Here is a 12,048-nt window from a genome sequence, read left to right as displayed (position 1 = left end):
ATGCTTTTCTCAGATGGTTCTGTCCATCATCTCTACATCTCTAGCCAAGCCTCGTATACCTTAGGCACATTCTGGCAACCTTTTCAAAAATAGTGGCCAACTATTTTTGAAATTGGACTAGGCCAATTCCTAGTCCCTCTCATTCCTGTGTTCTTTTTCTTTTTCTTTTTTGTAAATCATGAGGGTAATTATTAAATAATCATCTTAAGAAAATACACAAGAATGTGTTCTGACCCACCAAAAATACCTCAATTGAAATTTAAACAAAATTCACATTTTATTTAGATTGAAATCAACTGTACAAAATTGATCTTATTCACCAAAAATAACAGTAAAATTTTCTGTATTATTTAGATAAACCACAAAACATTTATTTTTGTTAAGTTTTGCTTATAAATCAAGATGAGGCAGTAGACAGACATACTCATGTAAAAAGACAGAAGGAAACAGACAAGCCAGGAGCTGCCTGTATAGATGGCCTTTGTCTCTGTCTTCGCCGTGAAGCAGAAGTGAATTTACCTGTGAAAAAGCTTATGAAAGTGTGGGTCTAACAAAGGAATGTAAACAGCAACAACCAAATGGGGAGCAACAGGGCCTGGCTCTGCCATTCACTTGGTCCTTTGGGGTCCTTCCATCCTGACGGAACTCCACTGAAACCTGCTGGCTGAGCTCATAAACTTCTGTAATTCCTGTGACTGTTCCTCACAGTGGACTTTGTTGCTTTTGCAGTGCTGAGGCATGAGCTTACACATGCTAGACAAGTGCTCCACTAAGCTATACCTGAGCCCTTGTTTTTTTGAGACAGAATCTCACTATGTAGGCCAGGCTGGCCTAAAGCTTGTGCTCCTCATGCTTCTGCCTTTCAAGTGCTGCTACCACAAATTTTAAACACCCATAACTCCTACAAGTCAAAAGTCAATGATACACTTCATCATAACACATTATAAAATGTATCTCTCATAAAATTCATTTTTCAAAGACCTGATAACTCAACAGCTGACAACTGGATCCACAATGATAAAGTTATATCTAAAATGACTTTAACTAAAGCAATTCCAGAGTGCCACTAGCAGGGAGGCATTCTGGCAATCCCAATGCCAACTTCTGCAAGAACAGATACTGAAAGCATGAGAGTTCAAACGGGGGCCATTTAACTATGTGGATTACCAACAGCTAATGATGCATTCAACTGGAGGTCTAGCCGCAAGGTACACAGTGATTAATTGGCCTACTCTACCTTACGGCTTTTCTTCCAAACAGCAAACATAAGACATTTTAAAAATCTTTTAGGTATTTTCAATGGTTTCTGAATTATTTGTAGGAAGCTCTGGTTTATTTGTATAGAGTTTGATGTATGTGTCCACCATTAAACCCAGATCATGTTTTATATCAAAATTTATGTTAAGCAAAGCCAAATTACTTGACCTCTGGTCTGTCAAAGTGTTCCTCAAATATGCCTTGAGTCGCTTTCGCCCATTTTCATAGCGTGCTTTCTCAACTTTCATCACAGGGAGAATACATAGGACCTTCAGCAAGGCATAGACATTGGGAAAGAACTTGATGTCAGGAAGATGGAGGGCTTCATAAATAGTGGATGGGAGGTCGATGTCTTTCCCTCTGTGTTTCCACTTGATTCTCCACAGTGAAGCTCGGCTGCAAACGTGTCAGGGTTGGGTAGGTCGCTCCTGTACATTTCAGCATGGAGCTCTTCTGAGGTGTTGAATTTGAGCTGCCCCATCACTGAGGGTACCAGAGATAGGCATTTCAGAGCTTTGAGGTGCTGTTCAGAGAATATGTCTTTAAGTTCCTGAATAATGTGCTCCACTGTTGGAACACTGAGGGTGTCTTTATAGTAATTCTCCGAGGTTAGCTGAGGCTCCAGGTTACCTTGCTGGGACCTCCGGAATTTCCCTGGGAGTTTCATCTGAATGTCAAGTTTGGTTGCTAAATTTGTGGCTTCCTCAAACCAAAACTCATGATAAACTTCAATATTCTCCATCACTTCATTAAGTGAATGCAGTACTGCAGTCAAGCTACCGGCTGCAAAGTAGACATCAGAAGTTTGTCCCTGGAGGTTCTTCCCAAAGGCCCTTGTAAAAGATAACACATTTTTTAAGAACAACAACGGTAACAATGAAATCAAAATCTGTCACTGCACTACAGAGTACGAATGCTCGTCCGGCTATACAGTTATTCCACCTAATATTTGTGTCGCTATTTACACCATCTAAACATAAAACAAGTGCTTGTAGGAGATCCACTAAGATTTCAAAGGCGTCATGTCTGCCTGTCCACTGGGAATGGTAAATTTCCTTCAGCTCTTTACCCCGCTCTTCACTGTTCTGAAAAAGAACAGAAATTACATTGTCAAGTTCTAAAGGCAGCTGTGGTGATCGGTGGAAAAAAGAACAGACTTCCTCAATCGTTCCTAAAGCCACGGACACCCCTATCACAGGGACAGACTTCGCCAACCACGAATTTAAGGCACAGGAAGAGCAGAGTGTGTAGATAGCCTGGGGGTATTTTTCTAAAAGTCTCGAAGCGACAACTTTCATTTTGGAAGAAAATCCACTGGACACAATGTAAGCCTGACCACGACAATACTCCATATTCAATCCCCATTTCTCAGTTATTGTAGTGTGAAACTTCACAGCCAAAATTTCTGCATCAGCTTCATAGGGCAGGAAGCCCACAAACTCTTCTCTCAGGTTATGAGCTTCATCGACAAACCTCACCAGCACAGGCAAGTGCTCTTCTCCTGCTATGTCCACCACATCATCTGTGATGATGGAAAAGAAGTGCGAGTCTCTCACTTCCCTGAGCGTCTCCTCCCGAATGCAGCTCTCACAGATCTCCAGCATCTGTCTCTGCTGCGCTTTGGAGCAGAATAACGTGTTCACCGCTGTGGTCTCAAAGCGCTTCCGCAGGACCTCCTCTCCAGAGTTGATTCGGCACTCCAGGAGCGCCTGAAAGTTATCTGGAGCAAAGAGGCCTTTTGGGATCTCGTCTGCCTCGTGCCCATCCAAGGGTATGTTCTGCTTTCCCATGAGAATCAGAATCTCAAATAATGACTTGAGGTTCTCTTTGTTCTCCTTCTCTTCAAGGGTCAAAGGTAACACGTTTCCATCCTGCTGGTTCACTGCTTCTGCACTGGGGTTCTGAGCATTGCTGTTAGTTTCCTGTTCTTGTTCAGAAGTTTCCTCAATTTTTTTCTGTTTCAGTGACCTGATTTCATCTTCACTCAATTCTTTTATTCGTTTTCTGTGTCTGCTATGTGGATTGTTCAAATGACTGGTGAGATCAAATATTGTTGGTATTGCATTATCTCGAAGAACTGTACGATAAGGACTGGTTCTACAGATCATAGAGGTCTCAAAGTGTTTGGCACATAGTCGATAATGTTTATTTAGTTGATCAGGTGTTTTATCTTCTAAGTCTGCTCTCCTACAATTCTCAACCCACTTCTGGCATCTGGCCGGGTCCTGAGGGAACCTGAAGAAGGCCAGGTCCGACTGCGTGCTCTTCCGTGTGCAGTTGGGGGCTGCGCAGAAGTTCGGCATGGTCGCCCGGCCAGCGGCCGGTCCAGCCCTCCCCTCCCTGCCTCGTCAGGGCAGCACGGCCGCCCCGCGGGGCCGGGGAGGGGAGCTGGGCCGGCAGGCCGGCTCCGCAAGGCCGCGCGCAGAGCATGTGTACTTTTCCGATAGCACTTGTCACCTTCCAAAATTCAGACAAATTATATGTTGCCTATCACTAGATTATATTTGGGTGGTACATTATAGCACATATGCTTAAACAATGTATTTATTTTTGTTACTCTGTTTTATTTTGAGACAGGGTATCACATAACCTAGGCTAGCCTCTATCTCACTGTGTAACTCGTGATGACTTTGAACTCCTGATTCTTCTCACTGCTGAGATTACCTGTGCCACTATGCCTGGCTTTTTCTTCTGCCTTTTTTTTTTTTTAGTTTTATTTCCAATTTTTATGAGTAATATGCAAACGATGTACTATTGTGACCCAGGATGGTAGCACACACCTTTAATCCCAACACTTGAGAGGCTAAGGCATGATCATGCATGAGCTTGAGGCCAGCCGGGGTACATAGCAAGATGTTGTCTCAACAGTGACACAACAAAAAAACAATATCCAAATCATGCTTAAGTATGGAATTCAGTGGTACCAAGCACATTCGTGTTGTGCAACCATCAACACAATCCCTCTCCAGAACGCTTTCCTTCTTGCAGAACTGAAACCATAGCCATGAAATATTTCCTCATTCTCATATCTTCACATTTCGTAAGAACCCAGGACAGTTTCTATCACACTGGTACTTACCATGTTTTCTGTTGACTAAATAAATAAAATACCTCACGCGGAACTTCAGATGTCATCTCTATGGGGAATGTTTCCAAATTTATAACTCAAGCACAGATTCTCTGTCAAATTCCTGCAGTTTTATCTGAATTATGCCCTCTCTTGCCGTCAGAAGCACTCACACCGTGTGAAACATCCGTACTATTTCAAGTATCGGCCGTGCCTCTTGCACGGTTGTGTTCTCCATTATCACGAGCGGGCAATCTTAAGCATGGCACACATCTGCTAAGACTCTAGCGTATGACCAAAGGACAACATCAGAGTTGTGAATACTGGGCCTTCCTAACCCACGTCTTGCTTAGTACCTCCTCCATGGTTCCAAGTCAGCCACCATGTGTTAAGGCTAAGACACTGTGGACAGGAAGAGGATAGGCGGACATGCATTCAACTATCTCCTTAGTGTTATAAAAATCAAGGCTTAGTATGCACATTAATATCCATAATATTAATATATTATATATGTTATAATATATTATGTCACCATATAATATATAAATACACATCATTATATATCATTATTATATTGTTTATATGCTATATATTGATAGTATTTATTATATAAATAATATATCCATATATATGTTGGGCCGAGTGATGGAGAAGAGCCTGGAGGTAAGGACGAAATGACTCAGAGTATTAACTCACTTGGAAAATGTGGGCTAGAACAATACCAGGCTCCCAGGAGGTCAAGTGTCTGCCCAGACAGCCGGGTTTTCTTGGGGACAACATTGAGATGGAAAACTTGGGACGCCACAATTGACACTCTCCCACCTCACCTCCAGGAGAAGGTCACGACGTCTGGAGTCCATCCTGCGGAACCTATTATTAGCAGCGAGGAAGCCACCTTTTTAGGAAGACGTATGATTGTGTCCGTCAAACTTACTTTCATGCAGCCGGTAGGAAAGGTTCCACATTCCTTGGCAGCCGCGCCTGTAAACCAAGAGGCAGGCTGACAGCGGATCCGGAAACAGAGCTGTGAGCAGCAGTGAGGAAGACACTCTTCCACTCTCCTGTAAGAGTAGAGGGGTGACAGCTGCCGGGGAAGGGTAGCCCCGGCGGAGCCAACTGGGTAGAGACACGGCAGGGGAATCGACAGCTGCCACAGCGTCATGGGACGGGGTCCAGCCAGCACGCCGAAGGGTTTAGGGGTTTATGCAGGTCGGTTTGTAATTAGACCCTTGGAGATCTTCTTCTCCCCGACCTCCTCCCTGTGCGGTGGGATAATTCCGAGGAAAGAGAGGCCCAATGAGATCAGCTCGGTTGAATGATTTCTTCTTTGAATTTGTCACCTACAAAATGGGTCATAGAAGGCCCATGTGCCCCCAACTCATAGAATTCTGTGCTCACAAATTTCACTCCAGTTGAATTTTTTCTCAAACTGTGAGTTAAACACATCCCATAACCTTAGACCTGAAAAGTTGGACCTAACTTCTAATGGCTGTTCAACAAAGGGAGATAGTCCCCTTCATATCCTAGACCATTGTTCCTCTATTTTTAAACCCCTCTGTTGTGACACCTAAATGAAAAGCTATAGCTTTTTAGAGGCCAAAGGAATAGGAGATTGTGTGGTGATAAAAAAAAAATTTTTTAAATAAAAAAACAAAACTAAAAAGCAGTCTAGTCTTTTAAGCTTGCCACAAGCCAAATGCACAAACAGCTCACAAGAAAATCCTTCCTGCATCTTTCCTAGACCAACCAGGCCCAGTGGCTTGTCGGGGAAGGAAGTTAGACACATGAACAATATGAGGCCAGGAGGCAGCCTTAGTACATAATACAGAATATTTTTTAATGAAATTCAACCAGGTGCAGTAGCATACATTTGTAATCCTAGCAATAAGAAGGTGGAGGCTGGGAGGGTCGTGAGTTCAAGGCCAGTCTCAGCTAAATAGGAAATTTGAGGTTAGGCTGTGGTACGTGAAACCTTGTCTCAGACAAGTATGAGGGCTCGAGAGATGGATCAGTCAGTAAAATCCTTGCTGGTCAAGCATAAGGACCTTAGTTCAACCTTCCCAGAACCCATGTAGAAAAGCTAGGCACAGTGGTGTCCATTTGTAACCTGAGTGCTGAGGACACAGAGACAGGAGGATGCCTGGGACTTGTTGACCGTCAACCTACCCTACCTGGCAAATTCCAGGTCAGTAAAATACCCTGTTGGAAAACAACAACAACAACAGAGATGGTATTTGAAGAATGCTTTGTCAAGAAGTTGACTTTATCTCCTCGTGTATAAAAATACATGTGAATGCGCGCGCGCACACACACACACAAATACAAACACAATTTTACTCAGTTATCAAATCTTATGTTATATTCACTCCAGAGCCTTAGAGTCTGAAGAATGCTTAAGTTCTTATAGTCCAAAAGAAGTATTGAGAGAGAGAAAATACAGATCTAAGATGTTACTAAGGTTTGGGTGGAATTGTGGAAAGACGAGGGTAAGAGCCTAAACTGAGGATGTAGAAAAAGGTTTTCAAAAAGTACATCTGTTGGTTAACTGTAGACATTTTCACTAACAAGCATATAAGCCATCTTATAAGTACAGTGGGGATCTCGTTGCTGGTTGTCATCTAAAGTTATTCTTCTTGTTTCAAGAATCCCGGTTTTGTGGTGTCATGGGATGAGTGACAGTCTAAGTCAGAGGAGGAAAAACTTTCTGTACAGAGCCAGGTAGTAAATATGTCCCACTTTGCAAGGCAGATGGATCCTGTCACAACTGACCAACTTTCCTGTTCTAGTACAAAAACAGTCATAGCTGATATAAATATGAACATGCATGGCTGTGTCCCAATAAAACTTTATTTCCAAAACAGGTCCCAGCTGGGTTTTTTCCCCACTATCCACAGTTTGTCAACAGTTGGTCTAAGGCCATCACAGAAACTTCATTTCTTTTTGCTAGTGACTGATCTGAAGCCGAGGTGGGTGACCTAGTTCTGCCCAGTGAGAAGGGAGATTCTGCTAGAAGGTTTCTGATAAAGATTTCATTTGATGATAAAAGACGAGGGATATAAAGAGGAGGTTGTTTTATTCTCCCTCTCCCTTTCTGCTTTGGATACTTGTTCAAGGACATACAGCTTGAAGTGGTGGTAGTCATCTTGTCCTATGAGACTTGAAGTTGGAAGACAAAAGGCAACACACTTGAGAGGATGGGAGGCGGGATGAAAAGACTCAGGATCCTTACTGACTCACCGAACTTCTACCTCGCTCCAGATTTCTTAAGAAAACAGTAACTATCCTGATGACTGAATCATTGCTGGTTTGATTTTGCTCCTTACAGATGGAAGCATGCCGAACTCACACATCCACAAAGGCACAAGATGTGAAGTGATTTTAACATGAGCATTAAAGTCTTCTGCAAGGGGTGAGTGGATTTCCTATGGTGTGACTGGGAGCATGAGCTCTTAAATAAGGAAAACAAAGACTAATTATAAAAAAAAAAAAAAGTACGGATTTCCATAGTAAATGCTATAGAAGTCATAGAAATACAAGTTACACTAGTATCGGTTGTGGGTTCTATGGAGGAGTTAATGTGCCTGTAAAAGCAATCACTCTGTCACATGTGAGATAACATTAAGTCTATATGTGTAAGGTAGCAACAATACGCTAATTGTCTAAGCTTGGAACCGGCCAATCATAGCCCACTTTTATTTAAATGTTATCTGAATACTTCTATTCCCAAATCCTTAAATACAGTACTTCCCTGATATCAATAGTTTTGCTTTCTGTAACAATGGTTACTCATTGTCCACTGTTGTCTGGATATAGATGGAAACTTCTAGAAATGAGCAATTCCTAAGTTTTAAAGAGCTTGCTATTCTGATTAGCACAACAAGATCTTACACCATCCTTAACCATCCTTCCCAGAACACAAATCATCCCTTTGGCCACTGTATCCACACAATATGTGCTATCTGCCTCTTATGTACTTGGTACTCTCAGTTACCAGAAGACTAGTCACAGTACTATTATTTTTTGCCATTCAATATTTTTCCTTTCTCTAGAAGCTACTGGTTTTTTAATGTCTTACTGTGTCTAATTTATAAATTAAACTTTATTAAGAGTATGAATATGTGCCGGGCGGTGGTGTCGCACGCCTTTAATCCCAGCACTCGGGAGGCAGAGGCAGGTGGATCTTTGTGAGTTTAAGGCCAGCCTGGGCTACCAAGTGAGTTCCAGGAAAGGCGCAAAGCTACACAGAGAAACCCTGTCTCAAAAAACCAAAAATAATAATAATAATAATAATAATAATAATAATAATGTAAGGAAATATCTATCTCTCTCTCTCTCTCCTCTCTCTCTCTCTCTCTCTCTCTCTCTCTGTGTTGTGTGTGTGTGTGTGTGTGTGTGTGTGTGTGTGTAAGTTATTATTAGCCATGGCTGGGACATCCACTAGTTGTCTTAGAACATATCCAACACAGATAAGGGGAGAGGACTGTATTCCCTGTGATTATTGTAAGATACAAAGGACAAATTGAGAAACTGCAACGAAGTACACAGGACCTGTAAAACCTATACTACTTGCTATCTATTACTGTCATGCCTTTGACCTCAAAAGTTTACTGATTCCCTAGTCCAGACCATAGTTCTAATTACCCCCATCTAGTCCCCAGAATTAGGGTTTATTTAGTCAGTCTCTTCATACTGCAGATGGAGAAATAATGGCCTAAAGCTAAAGTGTCTGGCTCAGTCTTGTAAACACTTGGCAGAATCAAGATTCATTGCATATATCATAAAGAAGAAGCATCAGATGTTACAAGCCAAATGCTTCTAGTACTTGTGAGCCTTTTCAAATGTATTTTAATGACCAGGCTTCCCGAGCTTTCAGTGGCTTGTATTTCTTCACAAGAACCCATTCTGTTCCAATATCATCAGTAATCTGTCCACAATGTTTGTATTTTCACTAGCAACCACTTCTCTTTGAAATGGAGGTAAAATTAATTCTGCTGGTACTGGGTGATTTTCTGCGTCTCCCTTTTTAATTCTCCTTTGTATTCTTCTCTCTTATAGCTGGACCTGAGTCCACTCAACTTCTCTGTTTAAAGCCAAGCCAAGATCTTAGAAGTAATATGTAATAACTTGTAAGTGTCTCAACACTCATACCCTTGAGTTTAAGTACTTGAGAAAAGAAAGCCCAAGGTCCTCAATAAGAAGCTAACAAATATTATTTGGGGTAGAATTATTTGGTGAATAATATAACAGAAGTCAAAAAGTAGGTTCATTAGGACAGAGGCGGGCGGGGGGGGGAGGCTATAGAAAACACAGAGACAAACATAAAAATCTGAATCCGATGAAACACCTACAACAAAGAGGCAGAAACCTGGATGTAAGACATAATTGTGTGGCTAATAGCATTTAACTCTTAGCCAAAACAGGAAACTTCTTTAACATTTGACACAGTCATCTAGAATTTACCATATTGATCTAATGAAAGATCTGCCTTAGAAGATGGTAACAGGTGTCACAAGCAAAATTTCATAGTAAATGAAATCTGAACACAGTATTTAATAACTTGACATAGTATCCACATTAGAGATCCACAACACACACTAAAATAGTAACATTTCAGAAAACACTTGATTTAAGTGCTTTGGAGCCAAAATTGTCATAGAATATTATTTTAAGGTATGTCACTTTTGTTTATGCTGCATTTGTTTAACTCTGTGAAGCTGTGATACCTTGACTGTCTACAACCCCCGATGGTCTAATAAAGAGCTGAACAGCCATTGGCGAGGCAGGAGAGAGAAATAGGCAGGACTAGCAGGCAGAGAGCATAAACAGGACGGGGAAATTTGGGAAAAGAAAGAAAAGAGTGAGAGGAGGACACAAGGGGATAGCCACCCAGCCAGCCACGTCAGGATCGTGATGAGAAAAACCACAGAGACAGCTGCCCCAAACTAATGGGAACTCACAGACTCAAGAGTGATCTTTTCAATTTACCTTAGCAATGTAGTTCAGCATGCCAGACACAGTGCTCAAAGCAGGCATGCCGGCTCTCCACAATTCATCCTGAGGTTGGCTTTGGATATAAGTGTATTAGATAATAATCTATCTGACTACAAGGAGCAGAATGTAGGAGCAAGATCACTTTAAATAAATAAATAAATGCCATTTGGGATGTAGTAGCAATGAATCAATGTATTTTTTTTTTTAAAAGAAAATCGTCTCTAGGATCCTGCTGGGATTTTTCCCATGAGCACTGGGCCACGAAGAAATGATATTAAAGTATTGGTTATCCAGTAGCACATGGTAAGCCCTGAAATCATGTGCAATCAAGTGACATATGGATTGAGTATGTGGTATTTATATACTTAGGAGTGTGTGTGTGTGTGTGTGTGTGTGTGTGTGTGTGTGTGTGTGTGTGTAACAACAATTAAAAAGGCCATGAATTTGAGAGCTAGTAAGAAATACATGGGCAGAACTGGAGGGAGGAAAGAGAAGGGGGAAAGTGATGTAATGACATTTTAATTTTAAAAAATGAAATGAAAAACCAAGAAGCAACGAAAGAACTATATAAGACTGAACCATCATATTCATAGTTCAATGTGAAAAAAAAAAAGGGAAACTGCAGAGTAAACGTGCAGCATAAACTCTTAACAGGAATGTTCAAAGACTTTTTGAAAATAAAGCTTTTGCTAGAAATCCCCCAGCAGACATCTGCTCAGGTATTATTAAATAGAACAGTGTCACAGCATCCTTACCTGTAGGGGAAGCCTAAAAAGAAAGAAAAAAGCAGGATTGTTTTGAACAGCCTAGGCCAGTACTTTCCAATTATATCTATTGGTTTTTCGAGTTTGAGACAAGGTTTCTCTGTGTAGTTTTGGTGTCTGTTCTGGATTTTGCTCTGTAGACCAGGCTGGCCTCTAACTCACAGAGATCGGCCTGCCTCTGCCTCCCAAGTGCTGGGATTAAAGGCATGTGCCACCAACGCCCGGCTTCCAATGATATTTTATGCATACCATATATATAATTTTAAAGTAGGGGCTGGAGAGATGGCTCAGCCATTAAAGGCTAGGCTCACAACCAAAACTATAAAGTAAAAGAAACAAGTTCATTGATTATATTAGCATAGTTAACTATAAATCAAAACATAAAAATTTCAACATGTAATCTATATAAAATTGTTAATGTGGTATTTTGCTTTTTGTACTTTGTGAAATCTAGCTTACATTTAATACTTACAGCATTTCAATCTGGACTCATCTTACTTCATATAGTCAATAGCCACAAGTGATTAGTGGTTTGCCATCCTGGATATCACAGCGTTAGAACAATCAGATTCATTGCTTGGCACAAAGCATGTTGGGATAATTTTCTTTTTTAGCACAGAAGGGCACTGTGGGGTGCATCTGTATACAGGCAGTGAGCAAAGACGGTGGCATCCAAGCACTTATTGACATTATTGCCTATTAGCCTGGACTGTCTAATAATAAAACGTGAAGTGCAGTTGCTTGCATTTACATGCTTAAGGAATACCACGAGCTGTTCTTGAAAGTTTGTTTTACAATTCAAAAGCTGCAGACAGACTCACATTCCCAGATGTACTCATTCAATACATATTTGCTGGTGACTTTACAGTATTTTTCAATTCCCTTCAACACCTTCTCGGTGGCATCTGGAAGTTCTCACAAGCTATTTCCTCTGAAAGGAACCATGTTCCCTCCTTGCCCCACCCTCCC

General features: G+C 41.3%; 1 pseudogene; it reads right to left on the bottom strand.

Moving 5' to 3' along the window:
- Positions 1-394: 394 nt before the first annotated feature.
- LOC114701200 lies at positions 395-3,629 on the bottom strand (annotated as a pseudogene).
- Between the last annotated feature and the right edge of the window lie 8,419 nt (positions 3,630-12,048).

This window comes from Peromyscus leucopus, chromosome 18 (genome assembly GCF_004664715.2).
Source record: "Peromyscus leucopus breed LL Stock chromosome 18, UCI_PerLeu_2.1, whole genome shotgun sequence".
NCBI lineage: Eukaryota > Metazoa > Chordata > Mammalia > Rodentia > Cricetidae > Peromyscus > Peromyscus leucopus.
The sequence above is the reverse complement of the archived record's forward strand: the minus strand, read 5'-3'. Positions and strand labels throughout refer to the sequence as shown.